Genomic DNA, 9,688 nt, shown 5'->3' on the forward strand with positions numbered 1-9,688 from the left:
TGTTTTTATTACTCAAAGGATTCATGATGTCAAATGTCTCATAAAAGTTTTTTTTAAACAAGTCACATTAAGTTTTCACGATAAACTACTAGCTGTTACAAGTAGCTGTTTCCTGGCCTGAAAACTGAAAACATTAAAAATGTGAATAGAGCTCACTTTCATATTGCCCTCATACTGGCAGAGTGCCTGGAACGTAATATAGATGCAAAAATCAGTATTCATGAGTAAAATAAAATGTAAATAAAATTGAGAAATGAACGGGAGATTAATATTATGCCTAAACTTATGCAGGGCATGATCTAACCCTAACCCTGTTAGATGCAGGGTTCTTCTATAACCTGAGTTTCATATTCAGACTGGATTCCAAGTCAACTTAGACTTGAAATGTCTACTTAATGCTTTCTTAAAAACTTCCATATGTTGTTCTAGCAGCATAATGATGTTTGTTGCTTTTCAGAATTTTTCCAGGATGAACATCTGCAAGAATTTTATTGGTTATTTTTTTAATAGTGTGAAAATAAATGGTAACTGAGTATAGGAGGAAAGTACAGCTCACCCAATGATTGAATTACAAGAAATTTCCATGGGTGAATTACTGAGTTCACTAGCTTTTATTTGAGATAAGACACGAGAAACTTAAAATTGCAATTATTTCCTGCACTAATAATTTAGAAATCATACAATATGCAACCATCAAGAAACTTCTCATTTATTAATTCTTCAGGTATTTTAAGACATTTTAGACCCCTTCTGCCCACATGGAATCCACTAGTGACAAGTGGTCATTTATAATTAAAATGACTTTAATCAAAATTAAAGTCCCTCAGTGGTACAGTCACATCTCAGTTGCTCAGTGGGCACACGTGACAAGTGACTACTCTTTTTGAACAGAACACAGATTCACCATCGTAGGATGTTCTATTGGACAAGAATGTCACTAGACAACTGGTAGTCGTATGAAGGCGATGACAGTGGGTGTCTATGCCCAAAGAAATGAAGATATGCTGCAGGTGATACAAGCAAAATCGCCTCCACACAAGAGAGTTTGTTTGTTTGTTTTTGAATCAGTTTTCACAAAAAGAGCATAGGTTAATGCTTGCGTTTGTTTTTTAAAAATTACCAAAACTTCATTAGTTCAGTTACAGGGCTTTGAATTTCTGAATTTATGTAATAAAATCTTTAGAACTACGAAAAACCAAAGTTTTAAATGCTTATGACTAAGATTTCTTCTTATTTTGTTAATGGCTGTATGTTTTTGTCAAGAATCCTTAAGGTGATTTTATTTTCATTTTAAGGTGTTTAATGTTTGGTGGTTTCTAAATAATTCATGTTTGTTGAACATTTTGGAAATCATGCACATCTAAGTTATTCGAAACTCAAAACATCTTCCTTGGTATTTAATACTTAACCTAGTTCAAGTTAAGAAACAGCAAGAATAGTGTGTTAAATGCACACAATGAATCAAAGTCATGAACTTAGCAGAATTATTTCTAAATATAAAAGAATTTGTAGTAAAAGATACAAAGATGCTTTTCATTTTCTGTGATTCCCCAGCTCTCAATGATTTTCTCTATCCTTGCAGGAATATAAACAGCCAGTTCATAATAAAAATGACCCAGAAGTTCTCCAACACGCCTTGGTTCTCAGTTGCATTGCTGACAGGCTCTCCCGAAGGAAGGGGCCTCCCTTAGGTGTCCCAGCAAGGTGTAATAACTTCCCAACACAAGGTGGTGCTCTGTTCTTAGGAAACAGTCTGCCTTTGACTTGGTTCTGTGAAGCACAGGTCAAACATCCTTACAGCTTGACCAGTTTTTTGAAGGTTTTAAAACCTGTTCATGTATAATTCTCATTTGAAAACCTTATCCTCGCCATTTAAAAATCATTCTTAGGAAGCCATCCTAATCGTAATTCCAACCACTCAGGGAGGAGCCCATTTATCGCATTGTATTCAACAGTCCTCACTCTGAGGCAGCAGACCTTGGATCTCACTGGTCGTGCCTCTCCATCTGCTCTGTTTGTGATTCCTTTTGATGAGAGGTCTTACACTTTTCTTTGGCTTGTCTCCAGACTATTACTGTTTCTATGAATTGATCCAGACAAAAGTTTCCAAGTTGACCTCCAAATGGTTCCAACGACTTTGAATTCCCTTCAATTAATTAGGGAGTTGATTAACCATCTCTTTAGCATATTCTGCTTCTCCAGTGAGAGCAAATAGAATTCAGTATGTAAGGCTGCATGTTTATGTATTTACCTACGGATGGATCTTGACTTTCACCCTTCCTCCAGGGCAACAATGACAGTCTAATTTGAAACTGTGACTTACTCAGGCTTAACCCATTGAAAGAAATTTCCGTGCTGCTAGACACGAAACAGACCAATGCCATTTTCCACAACTCAGGATTTTTTCCTGTGGAGGAATAACTAAACATGGTTTCAAATATGTGTGCTTGTAATGTAAAAATGAGGGTACCTCATATGAGGGAACTCCAAAAAGCTCATAGAAAATATAATTTTGATTCAAAAATGCTTCAAACCCTGTGTAGAGATACCTTCAGAAAGTTGATGAAACTGTATGTACATCTATGCAACAAATATGCCAATGACATGGAATCTGACTCAGAGTCAATAAGCCAGCAAATACTTTTCCCAATATTCCTCAAGAAAACTTTCCATAGCTTATTTAAGTTTCTGGGAATTAGTGCCAAATCTCAACCCAAATCCTATTTTGAATCGCATGAAAATGTTGATCTTATATTCAAATGCTTAAAAACATTTTCAAGAAGTTAGATTGCAGTAGAAGTTGGATAGTTTCTATTGTTTGGAAAATCACAAAATAAAAATCAGTAAGGAAAAGAGAAAACATTCCCTTTGTTCTAAATCATGTGCTTTAATCATATCGCTAACCAAAGTTTGCTGACGCCACTGCAATGTCATCATTTCAGCTCCTGAAAGAACATGTTGTCTGGTTACTACAGCATTTCTATATTTGGATTAATTAGAATCGGAAGCAAGGATAGCATTAGCTTTGAAATTAAATGAGCCCCCTAATGGGGAAACTAATTACTGAATTCACTCTGTTGGTCTGTTTTATCAAGAAAAATTTAGGTTACTGACTTGAACAATATGTACTCAGGACTGGAAATAGAAATCAGTGCATCTCCAGACGGCACAGGAGAAGCAGAGGCCCTTACAGAGCCAGACCTGGTATTAGCCTTTTGTTAGGTACTATTGCTGATATTGTCACCTTTATGACAAAGGTTCTAATATGAAGAGCACTTGGAATTCTTAAAAAGCTTCCATTAGTCTATTCAGTCCCCTACTTCTGACTTCCATTACTGTATCTTTCCCACTGAGTGATAAGGCGACTCCACCGGAAGCTACAACATGTCTGTCTTGGGAAGATTTAAGGAAGAAACCGTTGTATAAACTTGAAAGAAGAAAATGGTAATTCATCTGGGTTTCAATATAAAATGTTTCTTCTTTGTGTGATTTCATTTTCTAAATAGAAGTTTGTAGCAAACAAAAAACATTTCATGGTATTGCACTTGTAAACTACCACACACACACACACACCCCCTCATATTTAAATATGATAATGAAGACAACAGAAGGTAGGGGATAGGTGGGGAAGACTTTAGCTGTTTTCATTATTCTATTTAAATAATTGTAGGTACAGAACTAATATTCAGGACCATTTCTAAATAAAACGGCAGTTATTTGCAAAAGCCTTAAGATTCCTAGGAACTAGAAGGATGTTTTAAGGATCACACTAGACTAGTTGCAATGTTTAGTAAAGGTTAAATTTACGAGAAAAATCAGTTAGTCATTTGGGGGATAAAGTTGTATGTTCCTAAATCTTATTTCAATGAGGCAGTAAGTGGAAAATTTTGACCTGGAAGAATCCTTATGATTGAAAGATGTTATCTGATGTTCTGGACAAAGCTTTGTGCCTGCAGAATAGAGTTTACTAACCGTTGCATTTTCTACTTCCACCTCTTGTAGCCTATATTGAGATATTCTGTGCACTTCTCCCAAAAGAAAAACGTAAAACATTTGCTTAGTGCATTTTCCATCTTTCTTTATACTATGCTTCTCGTTCAGGTCTTCCCAACATTCAGAGTACAGCCAGCGATAATCCTGTTACATGGTACAAAGGACTCCATGGATTGTCTTTAAGATACTTGAGTCAATGGCTTAGTAAGGTATTTAAAATAGCATGTCACCCCCTATTTAAATGAGCTGAATTACTTGTTATATTATTCGTGCATTTGTCTCTGATTTATCCCAAAAGTCATATATTGATGTTCTATAATTGAAATTTTTTTTTTTTTTTTTAGAACCAGCGGCCATATGGGATCAAGGCGAGGACCTTAGCCACTAGGCCACGCCGCTGAGCCCTATAATTGAAATGTTAAAAACTGGCTATGTCTTGATATGTTCCCAATCATAAACTTATCTAATATATAACAGTTTAAAAATAAAACCATTTTACCTTTAAGAATAGATTGTGTAATGGAGTGTGTGTTTTTTTTTTTTTGTATGTTTGACTGAAAGATTATTGCTGAGTTTTGCTAATAGATCTATCCCAGGAATAAAGAACCCTATGAAGGTAAAAGTTGGCGTGTTGTAGGTAGATTATAAACAAGAGGCAGACAACGTGTGCCCAGTCACTGCAACAAGGCAAAAACTGTTCCAGAGTCAGGGAACAGTCTGAATAAGCATGGGCAGGCATGCAGAATCATCAGTCTGTGACTCCTTCATTCCATCTGCAAATGATATAGTGGTGATACTACACGTGTACATGCAGCAACAGAATACGTAGTGGTTTAAACCAAGTTGGCAACAGTGTGTTATTAAAACTATTAATGCTTAAGGGGTAGTACTAGAAAAGGCTCAATATAAGAAAATAAGAAAGGAACCTAGAAGAAAATATGCCAAAATGTTAAGCAATGTTAGGCCTGTAGGTGGTAAAATTAGGCCCTCCTTCCTACACAGCGTGACTGGGAATCCGTAAGATAGTGCCCAACCCTTACCGCTGTGCCCTCACTCTGTTTCACTCAACCTACTGGTTTTCGGTTTTGAAATCAACAAAGTAGGTTGGACACACCTGGCAATATAAGAATTACTGGTAAGACTGATTTGTTGGAAATGGGAATTATGGAGAAATTGCAACCACTGAAAACAAAAACATCTAGTGCAACTCCTAACTGCCAGCGATCTCACCTAATTACTTTGAGACTGAAATATTTAGATGAGGAAGGGCAGGAGACTTACAACTTTGATCCACATGTGAATATTTCAAACTTTAAGGAGGAAGCAAAAGATAAATTTATTTTGATGTAAAAATGTTTGTAATCTATATATATATTTTCATAATATGTACTTTCCATGAATTTTGAAGACTATTTATATATAATATATATACTTTTATATATAATTTTTGAAGACTATATATTTGTATATATATAGACTAGACACACACACTTTGATTGCTGGTGCAAATAATAATATATTGAATCTATAACTGTTGGACGTTCAGAACTTTGCTTCATATTTTATTATTATAGACAAAGTAAGCTTTGTATATATTTGCATTTCTATTTTTTGCACAATTGTACTATGTATTTAATGTACCATTCCCAAGTCAGGTTTCACCAATGTGGAAGCACTAAAAGGTGGAGCTTGAAAGATGACAAGTCCCTAAAGGCATCTCCCTTATGAATGAGAGTTTACACTCTGTGTTCTGACGTGTGAGGATGCAATATTCCTTCTTTCTGGAGGATGTTCTCCTCATCCAAAAATGAATCACACAGAGCTGTCATCTTGAAGACCCCAAGCTCCAGAACTGTGAGAAACAAATTTCTCCTCTCTATAGAAGTCTGTGACATTCAATTAGCACAAAGCAGCAACACAATGCTACATGCACTGAGTAAATTTTCAGGAGTGGAATTTTATGTGAAAAGAATACACAGAAATTCAGTGTTGACCCTCGTTTACTTAACAGGCATTATTCGGACATCCTAGGCATTTTCAAACTCCTTTTATTAACAATATAATAATAAACAAGAGAAAAAGAATGACAGCTGTCATTAAGTTCACGTTATGGTAGAAGCATAAGTATGATTTTTCTCTAAATATACAGCCCCATTAACCCCATATCAAAATGCACATTGTTTCATCCCCTTACCAGTGTGGATATTTCCAAAATTTGTAATTTTGGTTGAGTAAATTTTCGTCATTTAGTTCAACTGCAATATTTGATTACTAGAGAAGTTATGCAGTTAATAGACATTGCATTTCTATTTCTTTGGTTTTTCATGCCATTTGCTCATTCTTTCTATGATGTTTCTATATTTTCCATTATTGATTATTGATAGACTGATTATAACAAGAAGCTTGCTCAGTGATTCACAAAGTGACTTTATACACATACGTAAGTCTGTTCATAAAGGATTCTATTTCGTTGATCTGTCCTTTCTTGAACTCTTACTATACTTTCAATGTAGGTGAAAATTTTCATATTGGACTAGGTAACGTTCTACATTTTGTATCTTTTTTTAAGAATTTAGATGGATTATTTAATCTATCCATTTTTCTAAATATTGAAAATTTAAACTTCCTTTATATTGTTATATTAATTGTTACTGTGTGAAATACACAGCTAAACTTGGATAAAACTGACACTAAATATTTTTACCTTAAACCTTGTAGTGTTTGTCTACTGGTATATTTTTGTATACCTTGGGAGAATTATTTTCATATATGTCTTACATATTTTTTGAGTAGATCTTTATTTAATTGATTTTAAACATTATTATTTTAGTTTTCAAGGAACTTATTATTTTCATTTATATTTGTTGATTTATTCCCTGAATTAATGTTTTCATTCCTTTTGATCTTGTTGGTATGTAATCATATTATATTAAATAAATATATTTAAGGTTATCTTGGTAACTTTCTTATTTTTACTCTCATTTTAACATTATGGTAGTGTTTATGCTTCTTTTTCTTTTCTTGATTAGCAGCAAATTTGATGCTTGTTGGGTATGTTATAATTCAATTCATATTAGTAACAATATTAAGAAAGGTGTGCGTTCAGAAGGTGGCTGGGAACTCGCATTTACTTTTAACATATTGGTTACTCATTACTATGTCAATTAATTCCATAATGATGTAAATTTTTGCTGATGGTATGTTGGAGCTTTCAATTGACTGGGATGATACTCTGCTGGCTCTGTCTTCAGACCAGAGAGGGTATACCTAAGAAGCCGCTGAACTTGACGGGACAATAAGATACTGGACTCTATGTTTGGTATACGCTTGCAATGGGGAAATCTCAACTGAACTTGAGCTGTGGTTATGCAACAAGGTGGAGGAATCCACCATGGTGAGAGGGTTTGGGGAGGGGTGGGGAGAACCCAAGTATCTATGTAACTGTGTCACATAATACAATGTAATTACTGAAGTTAAATAATAAATAATTAAAAAAAAAGAAAGGTGTGCGTTGTCATTCATGGTTGCTGTAATTATACTATTTTGTCTATTACCTTTTCTTGATATTTGATGGAAGTTGACGAAGGATACCAGCCTGCATGAGAGTGAAAGAAATACTTCATGACCGTGGGTACACTTCAAGCTTAGATTTCTGCTCTACATTGGAATAAGGTAATCATTTTGGCAACATGTTGATATGCAAGACCTGTTGCAAACGGAACCTATTGGTGAGTCCTCACTTTTATAATACTAGTTCACTCCTATGAAAGATAATTTCTTATAGGTAATCTACACTGATTGTCAATTGAAAATTCAGTGAGATCTTGTAATACATCCTTACTGGAAAGGTGCATCCAGAGCATCCAACATATACATGCTATCATGTGCCAATTATGCATTTTCCTTCGCAAGGTTTGGACAAGACACAAATTATGGAATTATTATACAAACCATATCCTGGAAAATTCCATCAGAATACATAACATGTAATCTAATGTTGTACAAGATTGATAACTGATAATTTACAAAGAATATTCTATAGAGCCTGAAATTCACAAACCACAAGTAAAGGTTGTCTTCAGATTATTTATTAGACTAAGCAGCAAATCATATATGAATGCGACTCAAAACAAAATACAATCTCAGGCAAGTTGTTCTACAAATTGTTTCTTCTGTGAAACTAAACACACCATAGTCTTTCAAAATACCATACAAGGATAAGCAGAAGATAAATATTCCACAGAATGAAGTGGGAAAGAAAAAAGGACTCTTCGGTTCCAAATTAAGTTCAAAAAGTAATAAAGTTAATTCTTCAGCCTGAGAATGATCCTCTACTCTATGTTGTACTCTCCAGGTCCACAGGGGATCTGCACACAGTGGGGCTGAGATCCTGCCCTTGAACCTTTGCCTACTAGAGATCAACCGCCCGCACCAAGACACTGGGAGGCACAGCTTTGGTAGGTTTTCTGGGCACTTCCATCCTGCAGCTCACCCACATTAGAGTTATATTCCTGTGGCTCTCTTAAATGGGTTTCAGGTACCCATCAATGAGGTTCTACCAATATGTCCTCCTGGATGTTATACTCAGTAGAGGTTCTCTGTGGCGGAGCTGGTCCCTTCAGAAGTTCTCTGCCTGGACTCCCTGGATCTCTGTACACCCTCCCATCTGTGGCCTGATCTTTGAGCTGCACATGAGGAAGCTGAAGATGTAGTAAGATGAGGAGGGGCTACAGTATAAGCTTATGACTGGATAAAGTCAGATTTTCCTTTGAAATTATTCTGCTTGCCAGGCCCAACCACTCTAGGCCTGCAATAACTGGGCCTTGTTGATCAGAATCAGACTCTGAGAATCATGTGTCCGTTTTCTTAGACAATGTTTCTGTCTTCAGCCTAATCACTCCATTGTCTAAATCAATGGTGTTCAGTTCCCATTGAGAAGACTGAACTGTACCATTTGATTAGCAATCCCATTTTTAAGTCATAGCTCTTTTCTGAAAAAAAAAAAATTAGTTCTTTTTTTGTTTGTTAGCAGTTAAGACAAGTCAAGCTACCCCTTCACCACTTTGCATAGATTCTTCCACTATGAGGCCTTCTTGTTGCTCCCTTACAAAGTGGAAGGGGTGAGTGGTCTCTCAGGCATCTTCCATTAGGGCACCAATTCTATTCATTAAGGTGAACAGGGGTGACCCTATTCCAGGCCTTTGCTTATGATATTCTTTGTTGGAGCAACTTGGCCACTCTGCTAGCAACTCTGAAAGTTTCAGATTAATCTGTTAGGTCAAAGTTTTTAAACATGTTTTCTATACAGATACTCATTAGAAAGTACAGGAATTTTCACACTTTTGATTTTACTCTAATGTGCATGTTGTTTTTTTATCTTTGCATGTAAAATTCAGAGTAACCTTTTAGGAAATGTTACATACACAGTCCATGCAAAGGGAGTGCGTAACACAACTTTCTATTCATTGCTGTGAGACTTGCTACATCACCTGATCATCTTTATTCGAATGTCTTTTTTAAAAATCTATTTATTTTTATTGGAAAGGCAGATTGACTGAGAGAAGGAGGGACAGAGAGAAAGATATTCCAACCACTGGTTCACTCCCCAAGTGGCCACAATGGCCAGACCTGAGCCCATCTGAAGCCATGAACTTCTTTCAGGTTTCATACGTGGTAGGGTCCCAAGGTTTTGGGT

This window comes from Ochotona princeps, chromosome 3 (genome assembly GCF_030435755.1).
Source record: "Ochotona princeps isolate mOchPri1 chromosome 3, mOchPri1.hap1, whole genome shotgun sequence".
NCBI lineage: Eukaryota > Metazoa > Chordata > Mammalia > Lagomorpha > Ochotonidae > Ochotona > Ochotona princeps.